Here is an 8820-nt window from a genome sequence, read left to right as displayed (position 1 = left end):
TGTTATTGAATGTTCATGGTTTCATGAATCTAAACCTATTGAACAGGTCGACACGATCTATATTTGTAGTAAACAGTAACAATTTTGTTTCTTATGAGTCGGGTCATATAAGAGACTCGTCTAAAAAAATTGACTAATCATGCGATGTTACAAGAGTTTTTGTGTGATTTATTTGTTTATTACAAATCTTAAATTAATTAATAGTAAATTATATATTTGTGTAGCACGAGATTTTTCATAAAATAGAATGTATAAACTTTATCCGTAATTTTGTAGAAAATAAAAAAAAGTACTCTTTTCGTTATTGAAGTTTATTTTTCTGTTATATCTATTAATATGTCATGTTTTGAATTATTTATTCATATGTAATTTCCTTACTCTTTCATGTGTATGTTAATTTTAATATTGTATGCGTGCGTATTACAATGTTTTCTAGCATTTTCATGGAAATTTGGAATATAATCTTTTTATATTTTACAAAATACATGCTTATCCATCTTCTCCTATATACCAAATAATTCTTAAGATTTTTTAAAAAAAATCATTTTAAAATTACTATAAATCATCCTTTACTCGTATATTCTACAAAAATATTTAGCTTGACATGATAAAGTAGTAATGGCATCAAATTAATATTTATATAAGCCCGTTTCAATGAAGTGACAAATGAGTCACGATTTTTTTTTTTTTTTACCTTCACAATTGAAAAGATTTAACTACATGACTTTTGTTTGATCATATATTTAAAATATAATTTTCTTAATTTTTATTTAGTCTTTCATCTTTCTCTAATATCATTTTGCAAAATATTTTTTTACGGAACATCACACTTCGAAAAAATCCATTTACATTAAATTTATTATTATTTCTTAAAATTCCAAACAAATATAAAATAACAGTAAGTTTCTTGTGAGACGATCTCATATACTTGAGTTAATACATTACAATGTCCTTATTGTTTCCACATTTTCCCATTTATGTCCTTCAAATATTTTTTGTGCCATTTATATCCGTCATCCGCAATTTTGTTTCCGAAACACGTCCATGTCGTCAACTAATCTGTTAAGATTTTTCCATTGCTCCCAATGCCCTCTCGCAGCTGGCCGATTTGTCTCTGATATTGGACGACGATGGCGGCAAGAGAGCATCAGCGAGAGTCACAAATTTGTAAGTGTGATCCATATTTTCGTTGTTGGATGAATGAACCAAATTTAAAATTCTATTCGATGCGTTGAATGAACACTAAGGAAGTGGCAACATATATATATATATATATCCATAAATCGACAGTGCACATCTTCTCTGAAATGCACATGTCCAAAAGCAAAAACAAAAGATTGTGCTAGAAATTCACATGTCCAAATAGAAAACAATATACACATTAAAACCAAAGTAGATTATTTATCGAAGCTTCTGAAGTTGATCTTGTACTTTTTCTTGGTGCTGATTTAGCCCTCTCATCAACCTGGTCTGAAATGAACCTTGCATTTGCTTGAACTGGAATTGACTGGCTCTGCTTCCTTTGATCAGCAACACTTGCCCTGATTTTGGAAACAATGACAAATTGGACGAACACAGGGACATTGATAGTACTGGACTCCAGCAAGACAAAAATAATAATAAATGCTATTAACTCACACTAACCTGTCACTTGCCTTCGGATCTGTACTCACGAAATTCAAATTCATATTAACGTGATAATACAGAAAATAAACAAACAGGGATGACAATGTGGGTTAGAACTCGATCAAACAGGTTGCGGGCGAGGCGGATCCGACGCAGCGGATCCAATGGCGAGTCCGGGTTGGGTCACAGGTCACAGTTTTTTTAAACTATCCTTACATTCTCAAACATAATTATTCTAACCTAATTACTCATTTACTCTAATATAAAATATTGATTTTCCTTCCTCGGCATATTATTTTTTTAGGCGCCTCCCCTCCTATTCTCTATCATTACCTCTTTTTCCATATTTTAGATTATTTTCTTTCTTAAGCTTTCTTCTACATATCTTTCATACCAAAAAAGAAAACAGTCCGATATCATTTGCTTATTCCGAGTAACGATTACATGTATAATTTCTGTTATTTGTTTACTTTTGATCATTTATGTTATTTTTGTTCATTTGTCTACAAAGTATGTGAAAAAAGCAAAAAAAAGTAGAGGAATGTCAATTGCTTTCACATTTATTTATTTATTTAAAGAATAAGACAATTAGTGATGTTATAATGATGGAGGTTCTTGAATTTTAATATTATGTTGATTTAAGAATAAGACAAAAGGGAAAAAAAAACTAAGAAAGTCAACTTTTAATAGCCTATTGCTTCAGGATTTCCAAATAACTTCCTGAACATTCTTAATTTTTTTTAACATCCGTTCTTTTTATATTTGCTTCAAAATCACCAAAGAATAAAATAAATTTTGTATTGGTATTTTTTTTAGATAAAGAAGTGCGTTTGATATTTTCTTCAGAATTATCAAATTATAAAATAAATTTTGTATTTTTTTTAAGAAAAAAAAGTTCATACATGAAATGAATAGATAATTTTAATTTTGATTTTCAATTTCCTTTAATTTTGAGTGATGCATTTTTTTTTTACTTAAAAGCATACTTCTTTCTTTTTTTTTCTACAAGAAAATGACGCAGGCCATTGTTTTGTTCCGATATGATGGAAAATGGAAAATAATGAGCGAGAAGAACCTGAATGGTGCTCGGGGTTGAATGGTGGATATAGAGCCATAAATTTTGATGACGCTGAAGTAACCATATCAATGCTGAAAGATCAAATATACGTGAATTGTGGCTTGAACAAAAGTGAGCTTGAATTAAAATTCAGTTACTCAACACATATTTGTGATCATATTCTTGGTCCGATATATTTAAGATGTGAAAAGTGTCTGTTGACCTATCTATTGCTTGGTGATACACATCATATGCCTTTGCTACATGTAGAAATTGAAAAGAAAGTTCAAGTTATTTGTGACAATAATGTTGATAATGAATTTAGTTAACATGGTTATGATGATTCTTGTGGTTCTAAATTTCATATACACATTGATAACAATTGTCGTGGTGATTTTGTTGATTCTGAATTAAGTTTATGTCGAGATAATGATCGTGGTGGTAATATTTGTGATGATCTTAGTGATTATGCTAATGGTGAATTTTATAGAGATGAACACTTTGATGGCGTCTTTATAGTTAAGTAATGGTGAAGTGAAGATAAAAAAATGATGATGTGGAAAATATGAACGAGAATGTGAATTGTAGAGTAATACAACTGTGTTGAATTGGAGTCTGACAATGGTGAACCAGTGGCCAATGATAGCCAAAAATTTATATTGCTTGGTTCTAGCAGTGAGCAGGTATATAGATTTACCGATGAGTCTGATTTGTCAGTTGGTAAAGAGTTCGACAGCAAAATAGATGTTCAAAGAGAATTGTATAATATTGAGGTGAAAGCTTCATTTGAGATGCTAGTTTTAAAATTCACCACGATTCTGTATTCAGTAAGATGTGTAGATGATAATTGCAGTTGGAGGGCGCGAGTAACACAAAAAAGGGATCATCACGGTTTTCGATTCGAACTTATTGAAATAAGCATACTTGTGATCTGACTAATCGAAAAAGGAAGCATCGAAAAGCAGGTGCAGCTATAGTATCAGATATGTTGGTGGAAAATTTCAGAGGACAACAAAAAATGCCTGCCTTGAAATCAATACAAACAATGATGCAAAATAAGGGCGTTGAGATTAGCTGCTTTAAAGCTTGGAAGGGGAAGCAGCTTACCATAAATCAACTGAGGGGTGATCCTGTCGAAAGTTTCAAATTACTTCCAGCATATTTGTACATGATTGAACAAGTGAATCCAGGGTCAACAACACATTTGAAGGTCAACGAAGATGGTAGCTTCAAATATATGTTTTTGGCCTACCTTGCCTGTATTGCAGGATTTAGATATATGAGGAAGGTGATATCAGTTGATGGTACGTATTTGACAGGAAAATATAAAGGTGTTTTACTGATAGGCACAGCAGAAGATGGAAACCACCACCAGTATCCTATTGCTTGGGCAGTTGCTGATTCAGAATACGAAGAATCTTGGACTTGGTTTTTTGAAAAGTTGCATGAATTGATATCTGATGATGTTTAGTTAGTTTTTATTTCTGACAGACATAAAGGAATCATCAATGGTCTTTCCTCTGTACACAAGCAAGCACGACATGGGCATTGCATGTGGCATCTGGGCAAAACATCAAGTCAGGGTCAAAGTCAAAGGTAGGTAGAATTGCATTGTTTATGCGAGCTGCTAAAGCTTATAATCATGTTGACTTTGATGAATTGTATGAAGAGATGAAAAACAGCTATCCAAGTTTTACAAAATATCTCGAGGGCAGCATTGAGAGAGAAAAATGGGCAAGAGCATACTTTCCTGGTTCTCGGTATAATATTATGACAACAAATGGATCGGAATCAATCAATGCAAAGTTGGTGTTAATTTGCTAGCGAGCTACCAATGATTGCTTTGTTGGAAGCAATTCAAAGTCTTATCTCATCGTGGTTCAATAATCATCGCAAAGCTGTCGTTGCTTCAACACGACATCTTACTCTATGGGCTGAGGCGATCTTGTGATCAAGATTTATTGAGTCACAGAAAATGAAAGTTGTTCATATGAATACTTTTGAATACCACGTCATTCGAGTTGGCCATGATGCAGTTGTAGAGTTAAATGGAAGAACATATCGTCGTCGAGTTTTCGATATTGATAGACTTCCTTGTGTACATACTATTGCTGCTGCTGGTCACCATGGTATAGATATATATGAATTGTGCTCAAATTATTATACCACGAATGTATGGGCTTTGTCATACACGAAAACTATTTAATTCTCTGATTGTAGTACCTCCTAAGGTTAGAGTTAACGAAAGGAGAACAAAGAAAAAGATGATTCCTTCTGTTGGTGAATTTAAAAGCAGAAAGAAGAAATCAATAGTTTAATATATGTATTTAATTTTTTAATTATTGTTAAGTTGATATTTTGGAACTTACACTTTCATATTTTTCTTCTGTTTCAATGACCTGTTGTTCTTTTGACATTTGAGCTAAAGGGGAAGAACACACATGCTGGAATCACACATGCTGGAATTTGTTATTTCTTTCAATTTTTTCTAATTCTTGTTAAGTTGGTATTTTTGAACTTATGAGTTCATGTTTTTCATCTATTTCAAAGACATGTTGTTCTTTGGACATTTGAGCTAATGAGAAAGAATACATCTGTTGGTATTTGTTATTGTTTTCAATTTTCTCACAGTTCCATAAGATTAAACTTTAAGTAAATTCTCACAAATAGCAAAACTAAATAATAAACAGTCCATTTCTATTTATTATTTTTCTAATTTCTTTGGTATTTTTGGCATCTCATTATTAAATAAGCAAACCAAATACTTCATTGCATCCAATTTTTTTTTCTCAATTTAAAATGAAAACTTGAAAATGAAAATTCATCTTATATGTTTTGTCTGGTATGTCGTAAACAAAAGAACAAAATATTATTTGTGATTCTAGTCCATTTCTTTTCAAAACATATCTGCTGACATTTATAATTTTTTTCAATTTTGAAACCGAAGCATTCGTTCCTTATTAGATTTATGTCAAAATAATTTTCTTATTGGATTTATGTGAAAAGGGTAAAGAAATAACAACTCAATTAAAAAAATAAATTCATATATCTAAGTGACATAGAATCAAATGGAAGTAATATTTTTAAATATTCCTCCTCAAACTCATAATCAATATCATGAAACTCTCTTCTTCCTGATAATCATCCACTTCCTTCCTTTATGAACCTGTTTCACCATTACTACCAATCTCATCATCACATTCATATGCTATATATATCTCCACTTGGTGGTTAGCTGAGAATTAGGCCCTATTTTGGTTCCAAAACCAAGGCCTCTCTGTCTCTTCGAAGCCTAATTCCTCGGCATATCCATACAAATGAACCATTTTGATTGTATTGGCATCTACCTTGTCATAATCCAACATATTTTTTTGGATATACTCGTGGCCTTCATTTTTCCATTATAATATAGTTTCAAACTAAAGAATGAATCTTCTCCAGTTTTATATGTAAAAAAATACAAAAATTCAAAGGTTTAGTCCAACAAATAGTTAAATTAAATATTTTTAGTCCATCAAGAATTAAACAAAAGTTATAATTTTTTTTAATCAAAGAAGAAGAAATTGTTTGAGTAAGTGCCCGACAAGCCAACTTGTGACTCCGATTTTATTGACTCTGATTTAAAACAATCTTTATTTTAATAATATTTTACGATTTTATTCGATTATAACATTATACTTTATCTGTATACCCATGTAAGCTGCATAGATAAAGTATTTGAATATATAATAGGTACCATGAGGTCTGCCTCTCAACGTAAGACCATGAAACTCATTAAGAAGTGTACCGTATATTCTAAACAGGTTCCTAGTCGATTCAATCATCTAAAATAAGGATAAAGTTCGCTCGAGCTCGAGACTAATATATGTGATGTAAACGCCATGTTTCATTAGCAAGGGCATGGATATGTCCATTCACACAGATGGGTGATCATGTGATGATGCACTTAACAACCCTCCCTCGGACTGTCCAAGTGGTTCTCACTTATCGATTGGAATAGTCCGCAATTATGGTTGTACACCATTAGTCCTTTGACCTAGGACAATGTAAGGACTATACGTACTAGCATGCACTTTGATCCGTTTATCGACTCCATCGAGGGTCATCGGATGGCGAGATTGGGTGTAGTTTAGAAATACGTAGGAGCAAATGAATTGTAGTCGGGGATTCACCGTTTACCTATGAGTAAAGATATCCTATGTGATCTAATGAATCAATAGTGCAAGAAATCTCTGGCCAGAGTAAGATATGTGTAGTTTGGAAAGGTGTTTCCTTAGTTATGCATACCGTGACACTATTACTCGAAGATAAATCACATCGCTATCGAATTCATATGCAACTCTCGATACACCAATGGTTGCAGATTCGATCGGGATATATGTGTTGAAGGGACCGTACTGTACGCTAACCATGACTAAAGGTTCTTGCAGGCACTATCAGTGATACTTAGGGATCATGGGGCGGTACTACTAGACGCTCTTACCATAATCTGATGCGTGTAATCAGAAATGAGTTCTAACATTCTTGATCAAGATGTTGATGAAAAGAATGGGGCTAACTAGGGTAAGCTCGAATAAGAATAAATATTATTATGAATCACATGGAAATGTGAACCCACAGTCAGCTGTATCCCTAAATCATAGAGGGTCACACAAGTATCAGATTCTGTGTTCCCGTTGAGATAGTCAAATTTCAAGGAGTTGGAATTTGACGACTATAGTTTGACGGAGATCAAACAGGAAGCTTATAAAGGAGTTTATGAGCTGATTTCTTAGGATGGAAGAAATGGAAGTTGGCATGGTTGCTAAACAAGGAAAGAGAGTGGAACTGCCTGTTTTTAGTAAAGGAGTTTACAAAACCGGCAGCTGCCAAATATAGTAACTGCCATATATGGTAAGTTCTAAATTTGGCAAATGAAAATTTTGATCTTCGAAATTTTCGATTTTCATTATATGAACAAGACTTATATCCTTGGTACATCTTCGCTCTCGAATCGTCGATCGAGATTATAATGAGTTCAGAATCATTTTTTTGTCAGTTTGAAATTTACTGATTAAATGATTGTGCTAATATTGGTGACTACTAACATGCACAAATTCTCACATATGTTTTAGAGGAGTCTAGAATTTAATTAACCAAGGAGTTAATTTATAAAATTAAATAATAGTTATTTATTTTAATTAATGTACATATATATTTTATATGGTGATCTAAAATATGTGTATATGATATTATTAAATCATGTATTACTAAAAGTTAATAAATACATTATATATTAATTATATGAGAGTTTTAATATAATGAAATTATTAGAGTCTTTGTGGGAAAAGAACTTCTAATTGGATTAGGAGTCTCACTCTATATATACACCGCTGGGACTCATGATAAAACACACAAGTTTTTGCACATAAAAAACTCAAAAATTCTCACCTCCCCTTGGAAAAACTCTCGGCCAACCTAAGAAAAAAAGATAAAAAAAAAATCCTTGGCCCTTTTGGTTCTTCCATCGTCGCATCTCCGCTGTTGCACCATCTCCGTCTTTTGAAAATTCGGAAATTACAATTTCAACGCAAGAATTGTTTGGAATTACTAGTGCAATCCAAACAAGAAATTCATTTTTTGATCGTGGACCCAATCAGGTGATCAAAGCAGAAGTGTCGTTCGTACGGATTTACAAGAAGAGCTATCTTCGCGTAATTTCCGGAGTAGTTTGGAGTCCAGCGTTTAGAACGCAAATGTATAATTCTAAACGCCCTATGAATATTTTTAAATACACGACGCCCAAGAACAAAAATTTAAACTTCCGCTGCGTCTTGGGTGCGAGAATACTATAGCCCAACATAAATATCATAGTCCGGGGTGCAATTCAAGAAGCTTCTACTTCGTCTATTCATCAGATATCAATGACAATAGTTTTTCTTCACTTTAAGCTACAAGAAATAACAAAATCAGTACCAAATGTCCAATATTGAAACGATTTGGCTATAAAATAATCATAAACTATACTCATTGTAATACTCAAATGTGATACAAATTTGTGTTTTCAATTGCAAAACATGATAGGAAACCCATTATGTTAAAAAATATATTTATGATCATGGTTTCTCAGTGGCTTTTTTGCTCGACTTGCCGTCGCC

This window comes from Primulina huaijiensis, chromosome 17, assembly GCF_012295235.1.
Source record: "Primulina huaijiensis isolate GDHJ02 chromosome 17, ASM1229523v2, whole genome shotgun sequence".
NCBI classification, from domain to species: Eukaryota; Viridiplantae; Streptophyta; class Magnoliopsida; order Lamiales; family Gesneriaceae; genus Primulina; species Primulina huaijiensis.
Note: the sequence above shows the minus strand (reverse complement) of the source record.